Source organism: Struthio camelus, chromosome 9 (genome assembly GCF_040807025.1).
Source record: "Struthio camelus isolate bStrCam1 chromosome 9, bStrCam1.hap1, whole genome shotgun sequence".
In the NCBI taxonomy this organism is placed as follows: domain Eukaryota; kingdom Metazoa; phylum Chordata; class Aves; order Struthioniformes; family Struthionidae; genus Struthio; species Struthio camelus.
In genome coordinates, this window is record NC_090950.1 from 6,986,219 (window position 1) to 7,012,259 (window position 26,041).

Here is a 26,041-nt window from a genome sequence, read left to right on the forward strand (position 1 = left end):
TTATCTGAGACACATTTCTCAATCAGGCTTCAGTTCTGCGTGCGTATCTCCTATAAGACAGTAATGCCTGCAATTAAAACTGTTCAGCCTGAGAATAGGAACTAGGCAAAGCGGAGACAGTTGAACTGATTTCTGAAAAGAAAAAAGCAGCAATATAACTAGCAAGCCAGGTTTAATATTAAATTTAATGAGCATTAGTGCAAATGGTAAATTTGAGGTCTAAGGCCATTAGCAAGTCATATAATTAAAGTTTCCTCAGCAATAGCACCTTTATGGCTTTGTGGGTATCCGCTGAGGGCCAGATGGTGAATCCTCTGCTCACTCGTTTTACAAGTCCTGTGCTGGAATCAACAAGACTGTCCCTGAAGCCAAGGAATTATTGGATGCCAGAGGCTTGCTACCTAGCAGTACTACTTGGTACACATTTAGCTAACCCTAATCATCAAATTGGATGCACACAGCTGGAGTCCTGCATCCTAAGCAGAGTCTTGGTTGCTTGGGTAGTTCTGTGATGAAGGCAGTGAACACCGAAGTAGTAGAGAAAGTACAGGTGGTCTGGGTTTGATTCCTGCTGTTGCATATCTCTTCCACAACTAACTGTATCACCTTTCTTTTCAAAATGGGACTGATAATTCAGAGTTTCAATAAAAGTTAATTGGTATTATGGTAAAAGCCTCCATGTGTGCCAGTAGCATACCATGTAATGAAATGTTTATTGTTTAGGGTAGGATCTTTATGCTGGCTTTCTAGCCCAGACTGAAGATTTTTTTGGATACAATTCAGCTTTTACAGTCATTTTGGAGAATAAGCGGGGTTTGAATAGTGAGCTGTAAGGTGTGAGGACATGCACCAAGCAGTGAGGGAAAAAAGACTGAGAGCTATTCATCTTAGTGAACAGGGTTTTTGTGGTAAAAGCTGGGGAACATATACTTAAAAATTATGTCTTTATAAACACCCTGGTTAAGGCTGTAACCCATTTGCACATAATATAATCAATAATCCTGCAGCTGAGAACATAGCTTTTGGAAATTTGGCAAAATAAACTCTTTCTATCTGGCATTTAATGATGGTAAGTGTTCCGGTTTTTAATTAGTTTTTGTGATTCGACAAACAGACTTCCTTTAAGTTGGAGAAACTTCCTTCAAGCACAAACCTTTCCACTCCACTGAAAGTTATCTTATAGGAGTGGGAGTAGAACATGGCAGCACTACATATAAGAGGCAATGAAAAGTGCTAGAGTCAATTAGCTGCACAGGAAGATTGCACTCATTTGCTGCGGGTGAGTATATTAACTTTTGTGTCTTGGCCTAGCTAGCTGGTAATCTAAATTCTTCTAAATGGAGAAGAGCACTCGTTAAACAAGCTGAGCCACATGCCGAGACTTGTGAAAAGCAAAAAGATGAGAAGAGTCTATATTCCTAGGTATACCTCTTTTCAGCTATTAGCTGTATGTAGAGGTCTTATGTATTTGGAGCTCATCTGCTTTCAGCTTTTTCCTAAGAAAACTCAAGATCTATGTCTTCACCACTGACAGTGAACAACTGTTCTGAAAGGAGTAATAGTTCTAGAAAATGTTATTTCTGTGAAAACATTTAAACTTGGAGATGTTTCCAGGAATTTTCCAGGGCTGCAATTTAGTAACAGTGATGCAAGATGCCAAAACAGAGGAAGTAAGTAAAATAAACACAACCACAGCAGTCATCTTTGGGTACAGTCTTCTCATAGCAGGGCTTGGAGCAGCTGCAGTGCGGAGTGGGAGAAGGTTACATGACTGTGTCTGTCTTCCCATTAAATGACCTTCAGGATGTACTACAGCACCTCTTGTTAATAGGGGCCCTATGGTTTGCTTACCATTTTCTTAGTTTGAACAAGTTTGGGGCACATTGTTAGCTGTACGAACATGCTTTGAAGTTACAATTATCAAGACAACTGCAATATTCCTTGTTACATTAGCAAGTTTTATAACCTCCAGTTGTAGACTGCAGCAATATAGCTTTATCTGAATATTGCATGAAGGAGACATTAACACTCTTGGTGATAAAGTAATGTAACAATGTGCATATAAAGCAAAGCTTTAGATGGCACAATATTGTTTCTATGGAACAAAATAAGAACTACTATGGAAAATTATGCAATCTTTGGAGAACAGTTTTCATTTTTCTCTACTTGATTTTCTTCCCTTTTCCATGTTTTCCAAGCACTCAGTTTTTGCTATGCAACACGAAAATCGCGTAGACCTACTTATTTTCTAGTATTTCAAGACTTCCTGACTTTAAACTTTGAAATGATGCTGCAATGAAAAAGTTAGCAGGAAGGTACCATGACTAGGCAAGATTTTATGACTGAAGCGATTCATAGCTGAGGCAATCTTCCTTGTATCTTTCTCAGCATATTGCATTTCTGGATAGCACAAAGCCTTATATAAGGTTCATTCAAACTTTTCTACCTCTGTCGCTGCATATCCTCTTAGTACTGAATTTAGTCCATTTGTCATGGGTGTTACTAACCACAGCATAAGATGACAGGTTACTTGCCTCTTTCAGACTCTGCTTTATTCATTCATTTATTCATTCGTTCATTTATTTGGTGGCAAGAAGGAGGTAGAGTGGAAATAACATTACAAGCAGATTGATAGAAATCATTTCATAGCAAGTCCTACAGGTGTAGCAGATACTATTGATAGGGTAATGAGAACCTGTAACAGTATAGACATTCAGGAGTAGGAAAGACCAAGTACAGTCAATAAATCATGTGCAGCTTGTGTCAGTGGCTAGAGATTGAAATCTCATCTGTGAAACAAATTACTCGGATCTTTACATCTTAATTTTGAGTATTCTGAATGTGAGAGTTTTGGTTAATTTATATATGTGAATTCACTAACAATGCTGAAACACTTTTTGCACAAAGTATCTTGTTTTTTTTGGACTAGATATGGATATGCATATATTTCTGTCTTAAATGCTTCAACATGTTCAGGCTCCTAGAAAGCTCAGTGGAAAGGTGGCCCATTAGTATGGAGAGAAGGAAGTGTATAGGTGCCTTGAACATGTTCTTGACTGTGGGATGCTCTAGGAATCCCAGTCTTATACTAATGGTTCTAGGTGTCTCCACTACATTTCCATGAGAAATGAGTCACTCTTTACATTCATTTCTTGCATCCAACCCACAGTCCCTGCAAACCCTGGAGTAAATGAGCTCTTTCCCTTCCCTGTGACTTGCACCAAGAACACTCAGGGACTCCTTTTTCTGTTCATCTCCTGGAAAGCTTTCCTGTTAGAAGTGGAAAAAGACTATCTGGCTCCATCTGTTAACTCTCCAACTGGTAACTACCGCTCCAAGACTGTAACACCAGGTCATATCACCAGACCTTTTTTCCTGAGTGCTCCATAGAGGTATCTTTTGTCACGTATTATTTTGTACAGTGCTTCTTATAGAGTTTCTTCAAGATTAAAGTAATTCTCTAGGGCTGAGCTTCTGAATGCTCTTTTTGCAGGCATATTGCAGTGGTAAAAATGACCTGATGTTACAGACATAGCAAAGTGTTATAATATTGTTTTGTAAAGCTGTCTTCATTTGAGGCCTAATATTTGGAACAGCGAGGAATGAAGCAGCACCACTTATAATGTGATGCTGGCAGACTTCAGTGGGTATCTGTCAACATGGTTGGACAGGTGTAGTGGACAGCGCTTCTAAACCTTACCTCTTTTGGCTCAGCTTTGTAAGCAGGAGTTCTGCTAAGCCAGGAAGTAGTCCTTGGAGGAAAATGAGTGAACTTGAACATAGATACTTGACTTCTTCTGGAGACTCTGCTTCCCCCTGTTGAGACTAGCTTATGGCAATACAAAAGCAGCCAACATGGTTGATTGGTCACAGTTTTTGCTCCTGTTTTACAAAAAGTCATGGTGCCAGTGAATCTACTTACCTTTTTGGAATTTATAGTAAGAAATTTGAAGAGAAACTTGGTTGCTTCAGCAGAATTGGATTTACAGCTGCTGAGAGGAGAATTTGGTTTTGTGCTACTTTCAAAGAAATGTGATTTCATGTCATTCCTGGACAGAATGTCATCTCTGTGACTGATCTGAGGTTTTAGATAGACAGTCTAGGTTAGCTGGGGAACAGCACTAACTGAGTTTCTTCTTTGCACGTCAATTATTCATGTTAACAAGATGCAGTTGTTAGGAAAATGTTAGTGTACATTAGATAAAGAATTTTCCAATAATTCAGTAAGATTTTAAAAATCTCTGGATGGATCTCTGGCTGAAAGCAAGATGAAGTCTATGCTGATTCAAGAGCAATGTTTCTTATTTCTCAGTACTGGCTTCATAATCACCCTTAATGCAGAAACTGAAAAAATTAGTTGCACAGTGAAAATCCACTGCAGTTATCTCAAGTCTTAGAGAATGAATGCTCATTTTAATTTCTGCATGCACCAGATTTTTGCTCTTGGTACAAGTAATTAGATGCCTTATAAAATTAGATTTATGTCTGCTCACAGAAACCAAGCTAAGTCAGTAAGCTGGTAGCTTTGACTTTAATATCAAGTACCTATTTAAAATGTTAGTGACTTTTTGGATGGTATCTGCAGAAGAATAGGGAGTTATTAGAAATGCCAGCAGAGAAGGGCAAGAGGCTGTTTGGCAGAGGCATTGAGCTGTGTCCCTGCATGTTCCCTGTTGAAATTTTCAGCCTCTCTCAAAAGCTGGCCTCACAGGTAGTTCAGAGAAGCTGATGAAGGTTTGGGGTGTGCTTCCAAGGCTGCATTCTCTTTTAGAAAGTTATAAGGTATCCTCTTAGTGAGAATGGAGTTAGTGAACCCAGTATGCACATCTCTAGAACCTCTGCGTTTTTGTACAGAGCTTTGTCACTTAACCAGGTGGTGCCTGGGACAGCCTTACAGGCTTCCTGATATCCACAGCAATAGCACCACAAAATCCGGGTAGACTTAAACCCGGCGTATACTCAGCTCAGAAGAACACCTCCCAACAGATGGTGCTGCTCAGTGATACAGCATTGGTTTTCAAGGAGGTCATACAAAGTATTCTACACTGGAAAGCGGCTAACAGCTAGGAGCATCTGTGCTGGAGTCAAGGAAGTAGAGTTCATGGAATAAAAATGCAATTCCCTAGACTGGAGGAGCATGAAATCGTGCAGGATTCTTTACTGCTATCTGGTCACTGAGAACACACAGCATAGCCTGAATTACACACCATGCAGTCATGTCAGAAAGTAAGAAGCATGGGTGAGCAACTGTATTACATGCACTGTTAACATTTTAACTACATCATTCCTATTTTGCATCTAGGGAAACCCTTAGGTACATATAATAGTTTTATTATAAGCATGACTAAGGTTGGAATGGTTTTTGGAAGGATTTAGTATTTTTTCCTGATGGAATCAGTAGTAACAGTGTAGTTAGATCCGTCCTGGGGAAAATGGAGAAAACCCACCCTTAATGATTTTAGCACCAAGGGGAAATGAGTTTTTCTACAGCTTGTCACTATTTTTTGGAAAACATAGTTTCATTTGTTCTTGAATTTCACTACCCAGAGAGAAGCAACTATGCTACCATATGGGTCAAATCTATGTAAAAGATGCTGCATGTGGTTGAACTAACTTGCACCTTTAATTGGTTATGACAAAACATTTGGTGTAGTGAAAGAAAAAATTATAATGAGTCCCATCCAAAACTAATCTCTGATTTGCTTTAAAGGAATAAACCAGAATCATGCCAAGAAATCCCCATGCTGATGTCACTAATCCTTAGTGGGAGTAAACATCTGAGTCTTTTTTCTTTTCTCCTCTTGCAATGCCCAGAGATGATAACTAAATTTACTTGATCTGTATACTAATTGCAGGAGGCTTCATGGATAGATATATCCTAGGTGCTAGTGACCGTCTTCTGGAGGAGTTGCATATTCTTTCTGGAAGCAAGAATTTACCTGCACCTGGGAGAATCGCTTCCATTCAATCTTGTCCTTAGACCCAAGATGCATGGGGTATTCGTATGGGATTGCTCTGCATATGGAACACTTATTTTTCTGCCAGGTAAATTAAAGCTGCGGTAGGCTATAAGGTAATACTTGGAAGGATTTCGGTAAGTTTCCCCACACTCCCCAATGAATGTGTCCTTCACGTGTTTCCTCAGACCTACTAGAAGTGGTTAGTTCCAAGTTTGTTCAATGCAATTCTCATTTGCATGAGACCTGCCAAGTATATGCTCATATGATTTTATTTCTGGCAAAGCATAATCAGATATTATGAAAGTATTAACAGCCTGTTCTTTGAAACTTCTTTGTGGATGGGTGGGTTAATGATTTTAATTGCTTTATCTGCATAAATCTAGGTAACAGTGTCTTACGCAGCCCAAGTGTTCCCATTGTTCCCTGGCAGGCAGGTTTTAAGACCCACTGTGCTCCTTCTACAGTCCTCTGCTTCTTCCTGCCCCTCTTAAAACCAGTGAGCTTTCTGCACAGTCATCAGTCCCTGTCTTCTACGCTAGTCTCTGCTCAGGGCTGGTGAGTAATGAGATGGTTCTGTAAAGAAGATCCCATGTAGAGTATGATACCTAATGAAGATCTGGTGAAGGCTGTGGCTTACGCACGTTCGGTGTCCACTTCTGTGCGATGAAGCTGCTTGATTTCTGTGAGCTGTGATGTACCATGGCTGTGCACCATATCTAATCTGAATCTTCCCCAGGAGGCCAGCAATGCATAGGGAACAACTAAGCCTGTGTTCCCTCCACAGGCTTTGCAAGTCTGTTACATGTTTCAAGACATTTCAAGGCCACATTGAGAGCATAAGAAGGAAGACAGATGCCTTACTAGTGAGGGAAGGGAGGAAAATACACATTAGTTGAATACTAACAGAATTTTAAGTGGCTCCTTTAGTTATAAAAGCCTTGCCACCCCTCATTTCCTGCACATGCTCACAGCCTCCAATGTCACAAAAATGCACATCTTGCATGCATTAGCAGTTCAGCGATGGCTCTGCACATCGCTCTTTAGAGACGGGGGAAGAGTGTGGGAACAGTTTGGAATCCCAGCATTCATTATTCCCTCTACCAAATTGCTGCGGTATGGCAACCAGATGGGAGTTGGGCCATTTTTGCTGAAGAACGAACCAGTCTTTGAGTAAGGGTTTTTTATTAAGGATTAAATCCCGGAACCTCAGGGACCGCCCTCCCACTGATTTTATGCTCTTTTTTTTTATTGTCAATATTTTTTGATTAAAGACCCTGTATAGTGGAGAAGTTACTTAGTAGGATTTATGTTTAAAATAAAATGATTTTAGTCTTGTAAGAGAGATGAAGGAGAAGAAAAGAAACAAAGGGTATGCAGCAGATGGTGAATGTAAACGTGAAACATTAGTCTATGATAAAGGCACTGATGTTTACATTTATTTTTAGCTACATGCTTTCAGCTTTCCTCCTCCATTTCACTGTTAGTACAGGTGAAAAGATTTAATTAGTGTTTACATATTATAGTTGCCTTAGTTCCAAATAGGCTTAAACGTTTTGGGGACACTTTTCAAAACTGCGTTTTAATTCAGGACACATACAGTTTGTGTCTAATAGTGAAATGCACAGGTATCTTTGGCCATCTCAATGGAAATAGTTTGCTTAGCTTGTTCGTATAATTATAGTGAATGCATGTGCAGTGGCAAGGAAAAAAGCACGCAAGTTATGAACTTTTTTCTCTCAGAAGTCTGGCTTCAGAAATCTGTTATCTAGACACTATATGAAGTTTAAAGTCATGCGAGTTTAATTCAGGTGATGATCAAGTGCTATTGAAGGTTTCCTTAGCGCTGGGTAAAGGCATTAGCCTGAAAGTTATTTGCAGAGATTTCATGTACAGCTTCACATACTTGCAAAACATTGCCAAGAAAGTACTCTGAGTCATTTCATCCACATCTATATTTGGGCAAACCATTTGCTTAGGTATTTGATGCCATCTGTGAATGTTCATCTGCAGTTTATATGCCAGATGTATACTGGCAGCACACAGGCTACCAAAAACAAAAAAATCCAGAAATTTAGTAGCAAATTCAGTGTTGCATATAGATAAAATCTTTGCAGTCTACATGATTAGAGTTCGCTAAATGAATGCATTAAGTTCACATATAAAGAACACAAAATGTGACTTGCTGTCTGCCCTTTAAATGTATGTCTTAAGGAAGGCTTTTTTGCTGGTTCATTTACAACGGCAGATGGGATGCAGTAATTCAGTTGATCCTAACTGATCTGCTGCGGTGACGTTATTTAAGGTATTTTCCCATGACATGAGTATTCCAGTTGTCTTACAGCGTGCTTTGCATCAGTTAATCCAGGCTGAGCTGTGGGGCATTTCAAAGCCACCACGTTGATACATGTTTCCTTTGATACCACCACTGGATGAATTCCCTTTTCCTGGGGGTGAGAGGAGAGCACCATAGACCCCTGCTTTAGCATAGTGCCCATTTGAAGTAGGGTAAAGACCAGACACGCTCCCCGGAAGGGATGCAGGAGGTAGGGAAGCCTTTGGCATTCTCTGATGTGCGCAACACATGATTGCAAGTTCATCCTAATCTTGAAAGAACACAATGGGATGGACTTCGAGGTAGTTTCCCCGCTCTGCATTTGTGGATAGAGCAGTTTCATAGGGTGAAATTTTAATAGCCCTTCAGTAGTGGATAGTCAGTTAGCAACAAACCAGAGGTTGGCCTAGCATAACCTCAGAGAAAGAAAAGACCCTGAAATAGTGATTGAGTTAATGCAGCAAGTTATATATAGGAGAGGGCATGGTGGGAAAATTTCTAAATGCTCAAGTTGTGTGGGCGGTATGCATATAAATCTGCTTAACAGTTGAGTTACTGTGAGGCTTATTCTTCCCACACAGTATACTGGAAAAATTGAGGAGGTGTATTTTAAGTGAGTGCAAGATCTACTAATGCTTGCTGAACTCACAGCAAGTTAGCTCATGCAGGGCTGTGCGCTCTTGTGGCTAAACTAGATAGCCTAGGTACCAACTGCAGTCTAAGTTTGGCTTGGGTGTCTTTACGTTACTCATATCTATGCCTGCAGCAGACATTCCCCAAGGCAACACTTTATAACTGGTGAGGCCCCCTCAAGAGTAAGGCTCTGAACTCTGCTAATGAGTGCTGAAGCTTCCCACATTCCTCCTCCAAGACTTGCTCGCTATAGGGAGATGTCAAAGGTCTGACTGAATTGAGGCCCAGGCTAAAGAGCAAATCTACTGCCCAAGGGATGAGAGTAATGTTGCGTATATCCCAGGGACCAAAAACAGCTCAGGCATGACTGGCATCGTATCTAATTTTTAGTTTTCGTAATCAGGACTCCGTTAAAGTCTTTGTTCATTTAAACACTAATGCTCCTAGATCCTAGCTGTAAGAGCTTTCTAAATATAACTGCAACCAGAGCAAACATGCCTACCCAAACTGCAGGCAGCCTGGAAAAGTAGCTTTGAGGTGTGAATTGCTCTCTGCGTCTCAGTAGAGTAAAGTCATAGGAGGACCTACTGATGAATCCTGGGGAAATCAAAAATATGATGGATTCAGCCCTTGCTTAGGTAGGTGGAGGCCTGTCGTTAGGAGTCTTAGAGGGTCCCTTGTTACAATTGTATTCTTCCTGTGCTGCACTGCATAAATTCAATCTTAGTTTTCAGGAGTTTGCAGTCTCCTTGTGATGAATGTGGAGAAGCAGATGTACACTGGCAGGAGTTAAAAATAGTGAATTTTTTACTGCTTGCTCTGAGAACAAGGCTGGGAGCTTTCTCAGTAGGGTACAGAGCCCCAGTATAATTCCTCACTATGCTCGTGAGAAACAGCTTTTATGCCCTTTCAAAAGGTGATGTCTGATCCTTGCCAGGCGAGCTTCAGTGCTAGTGCAGCAGGGCATTCTGACTTCTGATGGGAGGTTTGGGAAGTCTCTCACTGCATTCAGGCCAAGGAGCTAGCCGTAGCAGAGGCTCTCACGCTTTTCTTAGGCTGGCTTTACAACTGCTGCCTTCTCTTTTGACCCCTTCATCTATATTCTTGTTGCTGTTACCTCCTCAGTGAAACCCAAGCTGATAACCCAGAGCTGCTTGGTATGATCTGCATCCACTTGAGTGTTTATGTATATCATGGTAGGCATACTCATTGTAAATTGTCACGTATAGAATGAGTGCAGTAGTAACGCTGCTCCAAGAACACTCAAAGGAAGTTTCGTTTTTTTTTTTTTTTGCTACTTATCCAGCATGTGTGTGTTTGTCATTTTGTGAATAATTATCGTGCCTACAACCTTAACTTTGCCCCTTCCATTCATTATTTTCTTTGCATGAATACCCAGTTCCCCCTTTCCAATGCTCTTAAGAATACATATTTTTTGGTTCATATTGCATTAGGGAGAAGTAATCTGGTGATACATGTAGTATCTTGATGGACAGAACTAAGTTTGCAGTGCTTAACTGGAACGTTAAGATGAATATAGTTATGGTAAGATGTGTGAGAGCATTCAGAGATTTCATTGCCCTGCATTTAATTAAGAGTTTTAGGTACCTTTACTGCTACAACTCAGAGCTGATTCTCAGTAAAGTTGCATCTGTTCCCTAGGGATTTTGAAAGCTGAAGCAGAGGCTAAGAAGCATTTATTCAGGAGCTAGGATGACAACACAGGCCTCTGCCCTGCCTTTTTAAATAAGTCTGAAGATCATAGCCCTTGGAGAGGTCTGTATGCACTGCCTGTACAGTGTATTTCAGCTATAATAAATGGCTGAAGAGGACCTAAAAGCGATCCATGTCATATCAGAAGCATGCAGGATAAAACACTGCCAAGATTGTGCCTAGACATATACCATTTAGCTGTAAAGCGCTGAAAGGCTAAACTTCCATAGACAAATTTCTGTTTACTCATACAAATAGAGATGTTTTTACTTCATTATGCAACACTGAGAAGGCCATCCTTGGAGGGAGGCTATTGCCAGGCAGGCCTGTATACTTATATGCCCAGCACAACGTGGTAGCCCTTGGGCATTGTCTTTGGCAGTAATCCTGCCTTGTCCTTTTCAGCCTCCTTTGCCTCCAGCATGAAGCATCTGGCACGAGGCTGCTCCTGGCAATGAGCTTCACTGTTAAACAGTGTACCAGGCAAAAGTTTTGAAGTCATGAAATTGTCTTTTCTTTTATGAGCATCATGCAATTTCATGTCAGTTGTTCAACTTTTCAGTGCATGGATTCAAAGGTAACAGTGGCTAGTTTTCCTCTAAGCCCAGAGTTCAGAGGGTGAATGGCTTTGAAAGGGATCTTTCCAGTCCTTTACAAAAGGTGGATGTTACTGGTCAGGTTGAGGCACTTAGCAGGTGATGTAGCTAGAATAAGAGTTATCCTTTCCATGCTAACATCATAGGAGACGAAGCCAGATATACAACCCTCAGGACAGATCCTGCACAGTGGCTCCCAAACAGAAGCAAGCAAAGGTCAGGATACTGCGTGTCCCTGAAGCAACTGACATGTGGCAACATTTAGGTTCCAGCTTTGCTCTAATGTTAAACAACTGTGCATGTTACTAGGCCTTAAAGCACCAATCTTTCATCTGTACTTATCCAACCCCACTTGCTGGGAATGTCACTGAAGTCTTCAACTGGCAGAATTTAGTGACATTAAAGTATCAACTAAGCCATGCTGCTAGCAAAATTTCCTTTTCAGCCAGATTTCTCAGCTACCTATTTATGGGACTTCTAGACAGGAAATACTTCCCTTCTCCTCCACCCCAAGGTGGTTCCTTTGTCTTTTTGAAATGTATCAGGTAGTGATGACTGTGCAGGAGCATGTTCTAGTGCCCTAAGATGCTCTGGAATGATGGGAGGGAAACTTGGAGAAGGTGAAAAATGTGGGGATGATTTATTTGCTTTAATTTGTTTATGTCATTAGGTAAGAGAAAGTCAACGTGATACTGTTTTGTCTTACATGATGTGCATCACCCAGTGATTCAGTCAGTGTCCAGCTACCTGAATCCTCTTCCCAAAGCTGTTACTGAGTTGTCAAATTATGAGAGATTATCAATTTTTGATTTCCTTGTCAGTGGATGCTGCCGTGACAATTGAATCTCACGGGAAGGGGAAGAGCACTTAAGTATCAGGAGGTAAAGCCGTGTTATGAGGAGATAAAAGTAGTTCTTAGGAGAAAAGCTTCTTCTACCTTTGCTTCAAACATGTCAAAGAAGTCAGATCCTTGCTTTAGACTACCTGTCTCTAATTCACAGAAGGGTTTTCCGTTGGCAGCTACCTAGTTACATTCAACAGCAGACTTCTCAAATTTGTAGAGGACCTTTTGCTTATGCCTATCAGACATTTCTGCACTTTGTGTTTATACATTTCAAATAGGTAAAATAAATTTAGGGTGCTAGATACATAGCATAAATTACTTGGTTATATTTTAACGGCTTTATCCTCATGCACATAACCAGAAAAATATTATATTTTTCAACTTTACTCTAGGACTCAAATTTAAAGCAGATGTCATCTCCCAGTTGAAGCTTTCCTGTAACATTTGCCAGTCAGTAAGATTTATGTGTTTCTTACAGAGAATGAACAAGCAATTTCAATGTTAAGAGTCAGAACAACCGGAACTAGAAGAAACTTCATGTGCCGCCTTCTTCTATATTCCGACTGGAAGATTATTTTGGTTAATCCCAAATAGCCTGTATTCTCAGCTGAACTGATTCCTCTTTCTCCCATTTTGTTCTGAGTCAGCCAGTGGCTGTTGAGATTGTAGCCTGAGTTAAAAGGAAGGGTGAATGATCCTATGATTTATGCATGGCATGGGACTGCTCTGAAGAGCTAGAAACAGCCTTTCATTGTGTTATGCTTGGCTAGCAGACAGATTTTCAGGTAGTCTCAGTACATTGGTACTGAGTACTATAGTGAATCTAACTTTAAACACCTACATGCCAAAACAGTAGGAAAGCCTTTCCAGTGCTCATTGCTCACCTGGGCCACTCATTCTTGCCCTGGATTGCTAGCTATGAAGTGACGTTTCCTTTGTACATATTATAAAGTCTTTGGGACGTCAGCTTTCTGTGCGCTTGTGCAGTCTTCCAAAATAGGATGGGCTGCGTTGGTTGGAGCTGCTGCTGAAATAAAGCTGTTTTTTATTCTAGTCTCTAATAAGCAAGCCCAGCATCTTTTTTCATAACGAAACCTTGATTTAATTTCTTGAACAGTTACTCTGAGAGCTTTTGCTAAGCTTTGTTGTCGTCTGCTCTTCTCAACTCTGATTAAGTTTACATAAAAATACAGTGTGACAGAAGTCTTTCCAGTAGGAATAGGTCAATATATTGAACTAATTATAGCACCTTACCCAGCTCTGTTATTACCCAATATCACACTTGCTGCTATTATTGTCGCACTAGCCCAGAGGGACTGAAGCAGAGATAAATGTCAGGCCATTTCCTCTCATAACACTTTTACTGCTGTCATGTTTTAATTCACATTAGATCAGAGAAGGTGTGGTACTAAGGGCAAGTTTCCACATCACAATTCTTAGATTCTTTTGTGCACATTGTTTCTGAACATCTCCATCCACAGAAACCTGTTTTCTGGGCTTAGTGGTGCCTTTAGCCTGGGCTAGCTGGTGTGGATGAGAACGTAGGTCCTCTTTCTCTTCAGGCTGCTGATGTTTCACTTTACAGTGAAGATAAATGTGAGATTGCTTAGGTGGTGATAATCTAATGCCTTATATAGTCCCATCATACCTTGAAAACGAAGTCCCTTGACCCCATTCCCATTCTTCTAGAGGGCGAACCTGTAACTTAACTTTCTGTCATGGGACTTGCCCCTGAAGTCCCAGCAATACACAAGGAAAGCACCTTTTAGGAGTTAATACCTCTAGCCTGGCTCTGTGAAGTGATGCCCAACACTTGGACTGGGCTAATCCAGGCGCCAGTCACCCAGTAAGTCACACTGTATGATTTCTGGACACTAATATTAATGCTTTTGATTAAAATGTATTAAAAGATGTTTTTATCATTTATATTTAAAATAGCGGATCAAGTCAAAGTAATTTAGTCATGGCTTATAGCCACTTAGCCTTTCTTCGTACAGCACCTTTAACCTTGCTACTTGTGTTTGTAATATGCTTAAAGCTGTTATTAATTTTATTGGACTTTACTAAGCCACTTACAAAGTTAATTTTAAATTATGACTTGATTCCTTGAGAAGTCAGCTTACTTGGTATTTTAAGTGTGAGCCCTAGAATTCCTATTAGCATATTAGAAGTTTTTTTCTGTTTTAATGTAGTTGTTACACATAGCATACTGAACTTTGTACATGTGCCTGTTAATTACTGAATTCCCATTCTGAGTGCTTTACCTCAAGTTAAATGGATGATATGGGAGCGCTCACAATGAATTGTGCAAGCGCCTTGCACTGCTTGGGATACGAAGACCATATGCCAGTCTATGTTTGAGGTGCAACATATGGCTATGTTGATACAGAATCAGAAAAGAGAATTTTTCATAAAGCAAGTCAAAGTCTGTGTGTGTTTTGCATGCACAATTGGTACAGGGAGCTTGGTTGTGACCTTGCTTTATAAGAGGCAAGATTTAATGGTTTTTGGACCTCACTGAGTAGGAGGTATTAGGGTATCCATTAATGTTTAATTACATGGAACGTGTGTTCAGTAGATTGCACAGTTATCACCTGGAAACCTTAAGGTTTAGAACCTGTGAGCTGCTGATAGCCCCTAATCGCAGAGCACCATGGATGCTAACATTGCAGAAATCAGATTTCTCATTTGTGGCTGCTTTGCAGTGGATCTTTTCTTTGGCAGTTATCTGCACAGTCCTTTTGAGATGGGTTTGTAGGGTCGTTAATGAGGGTAGAAAGTTGTCTCATAATCTTTTAATAGGGCTGAGATTTTCATCTCTGGATGAAGGTAGGCACGTCACTGAATTGATTTTTGAGTCTTTTCCGATCAAGTTGTTTCTAGGGTAGAAACATTTCCATTTTCTGGGTTTTTATTGATCAGCTCTCCTGTTCAATGTGTGTGTGTTGTGACGGGGCCAGGCAATACCTATTCTGTCTACCCACTGTTTGCAAGTGGAAGGTGGTATGGATGGGGAAATAGGCTCCACCCAGCCTGTATAAGATGCAAAGAGTAGCATAAATGAACATTTCGTGTTTTTGAGATGAGATTGCACAGGAAGAGTAATTTAACTTTCAGGCGATGGAATAAAATCAGCCCAAAATACCACTGCAAGAAGAAAAGGTAGGACTATGCAAGTTAAAAGACAAGTATTTTAGAATTTACAAATGCTGTGACAGAAAATGAAAGATAAATAGAAAGGACAAATAAATAGTTAGCAACTGGGGCAGGGGGAAGAAGAGAATTGAGCTCATCTGCTGTGCCAGGAAATGAGGACAATTCCATGGAAGGAGGAAACCAAAAGGATAAGTAATAGTATTTTAGGATAAAAATATGAGGCATGTACAGCAAAAGTACAGCCAAAACAGAAAGTGAAGCATAGAAGCCTAACATGGAGGAATACAGCAGAAATATGTGTCAGTCTGACTGCTCTTATTTTTATCTTCCTTTGTAACACAAAGAGCCAGGCAGCTTGGGGGAAAGGGATTAAGACTCTGTCTTTTGTCACTGGTTTTAATCAAGCCAGGTCAGTAGTGGCTAATATTCATGACAGCTGTGATGGCTGCCTGTTGACTTATCTGAAATTACTTGGTGGTACCCTAGCGATTAGCTGACAGAAACACTTTAAACACTGGCCCAAGTGAGCGGAGAAATTAAATGTAGTGTTTGTTGAAAGATGCACACCAGAATGAGCTTGATTGCCTAGTTTTGCCTGTGCAGTAAGCCAGAGCAGCAGTGAAGTCATCTTGAAACAGCTTGCAACAGTAAGACCTGGGCTATAATGCATATCTTGTCTTACCCTAAAAGCAAATATGGCAACAAAGGATTACCTGACTGGACATTGAATAATTCCTCAGTTTATAATAACCGTAGGATGCTGAAGTGGCACAAGCTCCCGAATTTCCCTCCAGAGATGCCTCTGAGCTGAGTGAGGTGTTGATGTGTTTCCTGTTTCTCTGCTGAGAATCCCAGTTATCTGGGATTCTCTATCCATCTGTCTTCACAAATCATTCAAACAAGGCCAGTCTTGATTTACAGAATGGACTACATCCACTTCCTCTGCAGATATAAATTTATACAGCTCCAGTCATATCAAAAGACGACTGACCACTGAGATCTGGCCCAGGACACTGGATAAAGGCATTGTTTTCCACTGTGCCAGAGAACATCCATTCTGGTCCATCTTCCTGTCACTGAGTAACCCTTACAGCCTTAACAAACTATTTTTGGATGGGGCAGGAATTATTAAGTTTACCCAGTCGTCTCAATCTTGCTACTGTCCCTGGTCAGGTTTCCTCTTCAGGACTGCTTGTCTGAAATAGGTGGATCCTGCACATACGCACCAATAAGACACAGTTTCAAAACTGGTCTGTCAGTGTTGTCTTCCACCAGCATTAGCAGAACTACTCGGACAAGCTCAGTTCACTAAACAGGAACAAGGGTTGTAATGCACTGAGTAAGGATTCGGTCATAGTTTTATTCAAGTGCACCAGAGATTATGGTCAAGTCACTTAGCCCTGTTTTCACAGAGGCGGTTAAGGGCTTCAGTGCCCACTGAAATAAACATTAAATTCAAGCCTTGAACTTTGCTTTATTCCCCTTGTTGGTAAAAGAGGAAACACTTCCTCTCCAAAAAAACCTTGTTTATTTAAATAATAAATTTGGGAAATCATTTCCAATTTCTCTGGCATATCAGGTCCTTGGACTGAAGGCAACCTGGCCTTGGGGCGGACACAAAAGGCACGTTTTCTCCTAGTCCCCTCTCCCCTCAAGGAGGAGCAGTAAGCAAATGCTGAGAAAAGGAAGGAAAATTACTTTTACTCTTCCCATTGACCAGGTGGTTCCGAAGTTTTACAGGAGGCTGATCAGAGCCTGAACTTACCTTTTGCAGCTGCTAGCACACTCCTTTGATAGAGTGGAGTGAGCCATCTGTGGGCAGTGAATACTGGGAGGCTAACTGAGCCTGTGACACAGCCACAGCAGTTCAGCCTCTTACAGACATGAAGTTGGATGCCTCGAGAAGAGGAAGGAAGATAAGAGGTTGACTTGAATGACATGAGTTGAAGGGAATTCAGAAAAGTGAGTGACTAGAAGACCTGGGCCTTTTTTTAAAGTAGTAACTAGAGACCTATGGAATGTGCTTGCAAAAGGAAGGCAGTATCTGTTTTTAGCAGGAAGAGCACGTTCTCCCAAACTGGTAACACGGGTGATCGTTCTGCCGTTGCTGTTGGATCCCTTCTGTTAAGTTCACAAACTGAGTAGTGCTCCTTGGCAGCATTTTCAGATGTGTAACAATTCATGAAGCACTATTGGAACAATGGATTTACTTCAACCTCTCAAAATTTTTTACTTCAAACAAAAGAAGCTTCAGAACAGTCTAAGAGTAGTCTTTTAAGCATGAGTGTTACTGAAGCCAAATCAATACTCAAGGCCCAAGGGGGCTTTTAAACAGAAGAACTTTAAACTAGAGCAGCTTCACAGGCAGCAACATTTGATGCATTTCTGAACAGCAGAAGTTCCTGCTTGGATTTTATGTATGGGAAAATGTTGCATTCTATTGCCAGGTCATATTTCCTCAAAATCAATACTCTAATTAGACTGATGAGAACCAGCTACATGATCCCAACTTGGTGTTAAAAGAAGATTGTGTTGATATGAGTTTCAAATACAGTCTGTACAAAAATGTGTTGGAGTAGAACCCAAATTTGTGTTTGGAACTGTTGATCTGAGAGAACAAATGATTGCGTTCAAGAAAGGATGCATTGCAAGACCCAAAAATGGGATGTTCTTGGGCCTTAATTATACATTTAATTTTTCAGTGCATAAACACAGCTATATATGCCTGCGACTATTCCTTCCACTTCCTTCGCAGACAAATCACTGTACTTGAGGTTTCTTTTCAGCACGTCTGTCGTTTCTGTTCACTGTCTGTGTAAAACTAATTAGCAGAAAATATATCATTAGAAAAAAGTGGGGACAATTGTGCATCAGGGGAGTAGAGAAAATACAGAACTTAGTAATGTTGCTTGTGCTGGAAGGAGCTTTTAGGAGGAGAACAGATGTATGAGGGTGAGAGCAGTGATGGAAGATCGGGGAAGAACTCACCATGTCCTATTGGAGAGAATTAGAAGTGAGGGTTGTTACAGGGAATAAAGAAATACGTCAATTATAGAGAAAATTGGCAATTAGCTGGGGATAGCAACTTCAGATTTGAAATAAGTAAGTAGGCTTAGAGGAGTAATAGATAAGACAAACTTCAGAAGAGAGTTCCTGGAAATAAGGGAAGATTTCAGGGTGGGCAGCAGCTGCTTTCCAGACTCTAGGAGGAGCGTGTGCCTGATGTTCGAAAGAATATGTGAATGAAGTTATTACACATCCGAACTGGTCTCTGTGAATCATATTAGAGAAATGCAAGTTGCTTTTAATAGTGTATTCTGAATAAGTTACAGAATTTGTGAAGACCTGTTAGGTCCTGAACCTGGGAACTATTTATAGCTCTGAAAATCTGTTACGTTCAGGAGGAGCCTGAGTTTCTACCGAGCTTATGACTCTGACATGTATGAAAATACTATCATGCGTCCCTATTTCTTCTCTGAACAGGGAAGTGCTTTAATTTGTTTCCTTTCAGGTGGTGCCTAAACTGACCTCCACATACATGAAGTGCTTCTGTCAAACTGGAACCAGATCCCCCATCGTCTCCCCCATGCCCTCCCTGCATTTTCCCCTAAATACTCGCATTAGGGGATGGGTCTAAGAAAATTGCACAGAAAAAGTTGCTAAACGTGCCATCTGAAAGGAGTGGGAGCGCAAATTTCTGTTTCATCATCTCTCTTGAGCAGTCCTATTATTGAACAGCTCATACATTCATTATTCATGTGTGTGCTTTCTCCCAGGTCGATTGCCAAGTAGAGTTGTGATGCGGAACAGCAGCCTTGCTGAGTGTGAAATAGGAGAGATGCTAGATTTTTGTTCTGCAAGAGAATTACTTGTTCCAGGAAAGCCTAATTTCAAGGGCTCCTAGAACAACTAACTACAAGGAATAAGTGCAAATACATGGACCTGGTCATATTAATGAAAAGATTAAGATATTTATGCAATGCGTACCTCCTAACTATGCTACAGAACTGAATCCAAGGCAGATTTTGCAAAAGCATTCAAATGTGGATGGTCAAAGTGAGCATTCATCCTGGTGTGGGAACTGCCTCAAGCGTACTGACCACCAGGAAGTTTAACCTTTCCCCAAAGCCAGGCAGCTGTTACAGCAGGTTCTGGCTGTGGAGCAGATGCACTATCAGAGCATTGTTAGATGCTGTCTTTAAATTATGGAGGAGCCAAATGAGGAGATTTAGAAGAACCATCCTTCTGCTGCTTATCTTTAACTTAGTGAAAGAGCCAGCCCATACTCACCCAATAGTATGAATCTGAAAAAGGCTTTTTGGAAAAGAAAAGGTAAGAATTGTGACCGGATCCTTTATTTTAGTATGTAGAGTAAGCACTTAAAGATGTGGTACAGTAATGAATTTACCCACATTTTAAGGTATATATCCCATTCAGGGGTGCCTAGTAGTCCCCCTTAGTCACTTCCAGCTAGTTTCCCCATGATGATCAGATTAGTTTCTCCCCTTTCAAAAAAGTAAGATACTTCACCTTCTCCATTTTTTTTTTTTTTACAGAGGCAATTAAGAATGTTATTTTGGGACTTCACTGCATTTTCTGCCACAGGTGCTGTATGTAGGGCTTTAAGCCCAGAACGATAGAAAATGATTGTGTCGTGCCTGTAATTTACCTTGTCTGCCTCAGGCATCAAATATTGCATGCGGCAGATCAGAAGTGATTGATGGAGTTGATATTCATGCAGGATGTTGGAAGGGCTGAAGGATGTACAGTGTAATAAAGCAAGATTTCATGGCTGACATGAGTTTTTAGTCCTGAAGCAAGAGGATACCAAGTCTGTGGTTAATTACAAAGTAAAGTGAGCACTGTCCATCAAAGTGTGTTTGAAGTGTGTTTCACACAGCTTTGTGGCATGAGCGATGTCATGTTCAATTGGCAACCCCAAAACTTCCCACCTCCCCTACAGATGATGCAGCTATGTACTGCATAAATTCATTTGAATGTTTAAATAAGTTTTACTAATAAGATCAGTCTGAAAATAACACTACAAAATAAAATAGCAAGAACAGGGATTAGCTATTTAGAGGATGAGTCATGCAGAAAGTGTATTTCCTTCTCTATAGGTGTATTGAGATCCTTGGACAATAGCCACTGGCTACTCTGGGTAATGTTCAAGCAGAACTGAATTTTCAACTGTATAATAAACTCTTAGCCTTATACATCTGTAACTGCTACCTAAAATGAAATCACTAACATTTTAAGAGAAAGCAACTGCATGCCTATAAGGAATCTTGACAACATTTTAAAGTATGTTTTTCTTTAACTGTTAACCTTTTTTAGCCCACTAGTTATGTAACAATGCTTCCTTTGTTTGAAAGATACCTTCTGGGCAGGACTATCAACACTGGACTTAGCCATCAGTCCATCATTTAGCTTAGAATCCTTCATTCAGGACGATGGGCAAGAAAAGTATAGACTAGTAGCCAGATCCCCCAGCTTTTGCAAGGTACATATAGATCTTTGTTCTACTTCTCAGCTTTACATGACTACTGTACCAAAAGCCAAGTAAAAGGCAACTTGTTTTAAATATATAATTTCAGAGTCAGACTCTAGCATGCCAACAAGGCCATTTAGCAGGGAAGAATGCCCCTTTCTTTTGCGCTGCCTGAAGTTCATTACCCTGCTGTGATGCTTAATGGAATCTATGTAAAAACTGTGAATGGTGATTTTTATGAGCAATATACGACAAATAATTGTTGTACTTTTTAATCAACTGTAGGCTGATAGGAACCTTGTCACCTGTCATAGCTAAGCTCTGGGGCAGCTAATGGACAATGCAAGCAGGAGTCAATATGAAAAATGCTCTGTCCTGGTAGAACGAATATACTGAAGGGATCAGGTGAATTAAGGAAAACTGATTGTCCAAGACTGTCTGAATGGGATGGTCTAACAGCAGCTAATTTTCCCCAGCAGAAGGATAGTGTTAGAAAATTGACAGCTAAAGGGACGTGTACTCTGACTTAAACGCTTTATTCACATACTATGTTCAAGGTATTTTAAGGACATAAAATCCTCAGGCTGAGCAGTAAGCAAGGAGGGTCTGAAGAGCTTGAAAGGACTTTGGGGAAAAAAAAGCAGAGGAAAAGTTATTTTTGCAGGTGTCTACAAGACTGATATTTCAAGGTTATGAATGTTTACAGCATACTTTGCACAATCCCCAGATTTCCTTACTGTAGCAGATATGTCCAGGGAGGGTGAAGTGGCAATCAAGAACCAAAGTATCTAAGACGGTAAAATGCTATTTATGGATGAAGGGTATTAGCAGAGCCCCACAGCAAACTCTGTCAAGGAGAGGCTGAAGATGAGTCCAAGAAACAATGCCTGAATGGTGCTCAGCTGCTTAAAAGCTGAGAGCTTCAACATTCAGGTCTCAGAGCATCCTAGCATGAGATGAGTTGCTCCATCAAAACAGTAGGATTTACTAGCTTGTAGCTACAAGTGCAGATTTAATAGCAAGGTATTCAAGATTTACTTCAGCCAGATGAAAGGAAGCCATTTGATACCTAGGTGAGATGCTTGCAACATGGATTTCCCAGGTAAAGTATGTTTATTAATGAATACTGCAGTATTCATTAACTCAGGAAAAGGACAATATTTTGCTAAAGTAGAACAGCATTTTGTGATTTAAACTTGGCTTGAAATTCCCAACCAGGTCCACGTGGCTTTCGGATCAGAACTGCTGGAGAGTTGATGGGGTACCCAACAATTTGTGTACTAACAGCCTATTCTTATGTACTTAATAAGGCAAGCACAGTTTAAGATATTTGAATATATTGTCTCCTTTTTGGCAATAAAACTCTCCGTGGTCTGGACATATTTTGTGAAAGATGATAGCCAGTTCTCATTGCAGTGCTTTGATTGCAGTTTAAATTTATTTGCAGTGTATTGTGACTGAACACAGTTTAAAGGTAGTTACACTCCCTAGCTTAGAGCATGATTCAAAACCAACTGGAATCAATGGAGATATTAACCTCATTTCACTGAGCTTTGAATCAGGCACTCTACACCATCCCATGTGTGAGATGCAGAGAGGAGAGAAGCAGAGCCAAACTGACACCTGTGAGCAACTTTCCATGCTGCCTGGTTGAAGAAGCTAGGAAGTAATTACAGTCTAAACCAGCTTCTTTTTCTGCTTTATGTGGATTTAGAAAGAGCTTTTTATTAATGCACTCACATGTTTAACAAGAAGTACAAAACTCCTTTTGATTCCAGAGATCTGCCTTTCCAGCAGGTATGTCTGCATACTTTAGTACCTGGAGACAAGAGCTTGCAGAGCAAAGAGAGGAACTTTGTTGATGCCTATATACCTGAATGTCATACTGCATTCTATATGGGAATTTGAGTTAACTTGGTATTTCATCAGCTTTAAAAGCCTCATTTGCCATACACTGATATAAAAGATTATGATGAATGTCAGTAGCTATTCTTAGAAAGTTTTAAAGCCACTAGATGTTTAAAAATTGCAGCATTAATATTTTCAAGGCATCTGTAAACCCTGTGTACTTGTGGGATACTTTGACTTTACCATAGTGAAGCCCTAAAAATATGTATGGGCTATACCTGCCAGTAATGGTATATCTTTCTAGATTTTAAAATCCAGAAAGTTGAAGTCAAAGTTTTGAAACAAAACTTATAGTTTATTTTATCATTATACTTGATAGCAATAAGTGCCCTTTTGTAAAATGTCAGAAGAGTCCCTGTACATTTTATAGTTGAAATGCATATGAAAATATAAAAATATCCCTTTTATTTCAGATTTTTCAAGCCAACAAATTCATCTTTTCATTTTGCAAAGTAATTACGTAAATATATAAAACTCATGCAAAAGTTATACAAATATGTTCAAGTGTAGTTTAGCTGCATGCACGTTTGTATCATCTGTTAATTTGTCAGACACGCGAATGTGATGGTACGCTCCAGAAAAGCTCCCATTCTTGAACAGTCATAGAAAATGTAAGTCTATTTTTCCTGAGTGTTTGCACCTGAAATTTGACTATAAGTGTTAAACACCTAGTATGATGAGGTCACAGTTAAAAAGAAAAAAAATTGAATTTCTATAGTCTGCATAAATTAACCAGGTTTGCAGTTTATGTTTGAATAGTGCTGAATGAGGCATAAACAGCCATCCAGTTGTGATTTTCATTCATGTTAAGTTATATTAGAGTCCAGTTCTACCAACCCTTCACTATATCTCTGTTAATGCCATCAATCCCATTGCTTTCCACAAGGTAAACGCTATATGAGCACGGGTGGCAGAAACAGATCCTCATTTGTAATGAATTTGGCTTCTGTAAAGTGCATGACCTGCAGTTAAAAACCTTAAGAACAACAACAGAAGAGAAACAGTAACGTGAGTCACAGGACGCAACTACTATAAGGGAGAAATTGCCAAATGATCTAGGCAAAAGCTTTAAGTAAGCGTTTATATTTTAAATTTGTCAAGTAAAGGACAGATTAAGCTATTGCAGAGCTTTGGCTGATAGCTGTGTAGTTCCTTTTGAAACTGAGAAAATTCAAATTTCTAGAATGAGGGAAGGACAATGTCTACATTTTATTTTCATGCATAATAAGCATAGTCTGCTGGGAGGGAACAGTGTCCTACTTTCCTACTTTCCACCTCTCTCTTTGGAAAGGCATACATCATGAGACTGCAAGGAGCATCTCCTTCTCTTAACATGGACTGCAGTTCCTCCTCAGCTATGTGATAAATTCCTTATCTCCTTCCCGTGTGGTCGTCTAGGGGAAAAAAAAAAACCCATAGTTGTTTAATTTAAAATACGCAAAATACATGTGTATATGAGAGTCTGGTTTTCCTGTCTATCCACGTGTTATGTATGTAGAGGTGTACTAGAATTGTCACAGAGGCAGGCTTCCACCATCCTATTTTGATGTTTTTTCTCAGAACAGCAGTCTTGTGGTATTTTAGTTCCTCCATTCAGGACTTAACATTAAATGGGAGGTAGATTCAGAGAAAAAGCTGAACATTCACACCTCACAAAGGCCAGGGCTGGACATATGCTTGAACATGGATTGGCAGAGCCAGTCATCTTAGTGACTTGGATGTTGACTTGCAAGCAAACTTCAGTTATCTTATTTTGGAGAAACACTAAGGTCAGAATCCAATCTATCGCTAGGGGGCAAACAGTCCAAACAGGGTCCATTATTTCTGCGTCTACTGGCAGAAGGAATCCTGGTCTCCTGTCCTCCTCTGTTTTGCTGAGCTTTTGGAATGAATCATACCTGTCTTACAGGCGTGTAAGGACTTCTTATATCTCCAAAGAGAGTGTGGATGTAGTTTGCAGGGTTAACTCCTTCCTAGGCACAATCTGCCTTCACTATCCAGTTCTATAAAAAGCACAATGTAGTTTTTTGTAAGGATTAGCATGCAAAGACGTTGCGCTGGGGTAATCTGATGTGTGGATTTTGGTCTAAAGTAAGCAGTGAAATAATTCACATCAGTACGAATTTTCATAACTGGTAATTTTAACATTACTAGCTGCTAACAGAGAGGCTGTTTGTCCATGGCTAAAACATAGGAAGGTAAAGTCAAGTCTCCGGCTTTGCAAGACATTATGATTTCTATATGAACATGAGAAGAACTCAGTTAGTGTCCGTGTATTTAGCTATGAACACCAAACCCCTATGGAGAATTTGAAAAAAAAAAAAAAAAAAAAAAAAAAAGAAAGAGGAATAGTTTCCAAACTGATGCTTCTAATTATACATGCATTAATTCCACTAAGCCTATGGCAAACAACAGTGTACTTGGGACCTCCCTCTGGAAATTAAGATTGCCTTCATAGCATTAAGTCAAACCAAACAGCATGAAACACTGTATTCTTCATAAGAACAGGTGACCTCTTGTGGTCCCTTGTATCCCAAGGACCTGTAAATTGCTGTTTGATTTAATACATTCTTTATGGACAGTGGTTTCAAAACACTGCTAGACTTGAATATGACTCTTCTATGCACTATCAAATTGCTTGCAGTTCCACATGCTACCCCTGTCCAGAGTAAAGTAGTAGTGAATGATCTTACTCCTTGATCCACAAAACTCAAACCACATGAAGTAGTGTACGCATACCAGGCACCTCTTGCTGTTGAAGTAATCATGCCGTTTGCCCTGAAGGCCTCACCAAGGCATCTTGGTTATTCCTTCATCTCAGAAATTTTTATGATCTCATGGTGAAATTGTTCTCCAAGAAGAGGCGTCTTTCCCTTGTTGCTGTCCTCTGATCCTCATTGCTGCTTACTCTTGCTTTCTGTTGAGATCCGTTAGTCCCACCTGAAGAAAGCAGTTTGGTTGAGGAAATTTCAGCCACCTCTTAGAACCTATAATCTGGATCAGGTCCCAGCTGTGTTTCCTTTTTAAAGGCTAATAGGCTCTGAAAATGCTATAATTAACAGCCAGCATGTGACAAACTTGAATCTGTTAAAAAAAAAAAGCTTTAGCATTTAATAAATATTGCTTCCTGTGAAGCAATTTGAAACAGTGGCTCTGAAACAGCAGAAATCTTGTCCATGATAGTGTTGATACCGTAGTCTCTACTTCTGTCAGCATCTCCAGATGCTGCCTGTATCTAATTCAAAGAAAGTAAGTTTCCTTGCATTCCTGTGGTGTTTGAATTCTGGCTATCTGAGCTATGTTTGTGTTTGTGCAGAAAGATATAGTGTGTCATCTAAAACAAAGTAGGAGCTTAAACTCACCTCAGCAAAGCTCTTTAAGAGGAGAAACTACTTTTAGAACAATGCA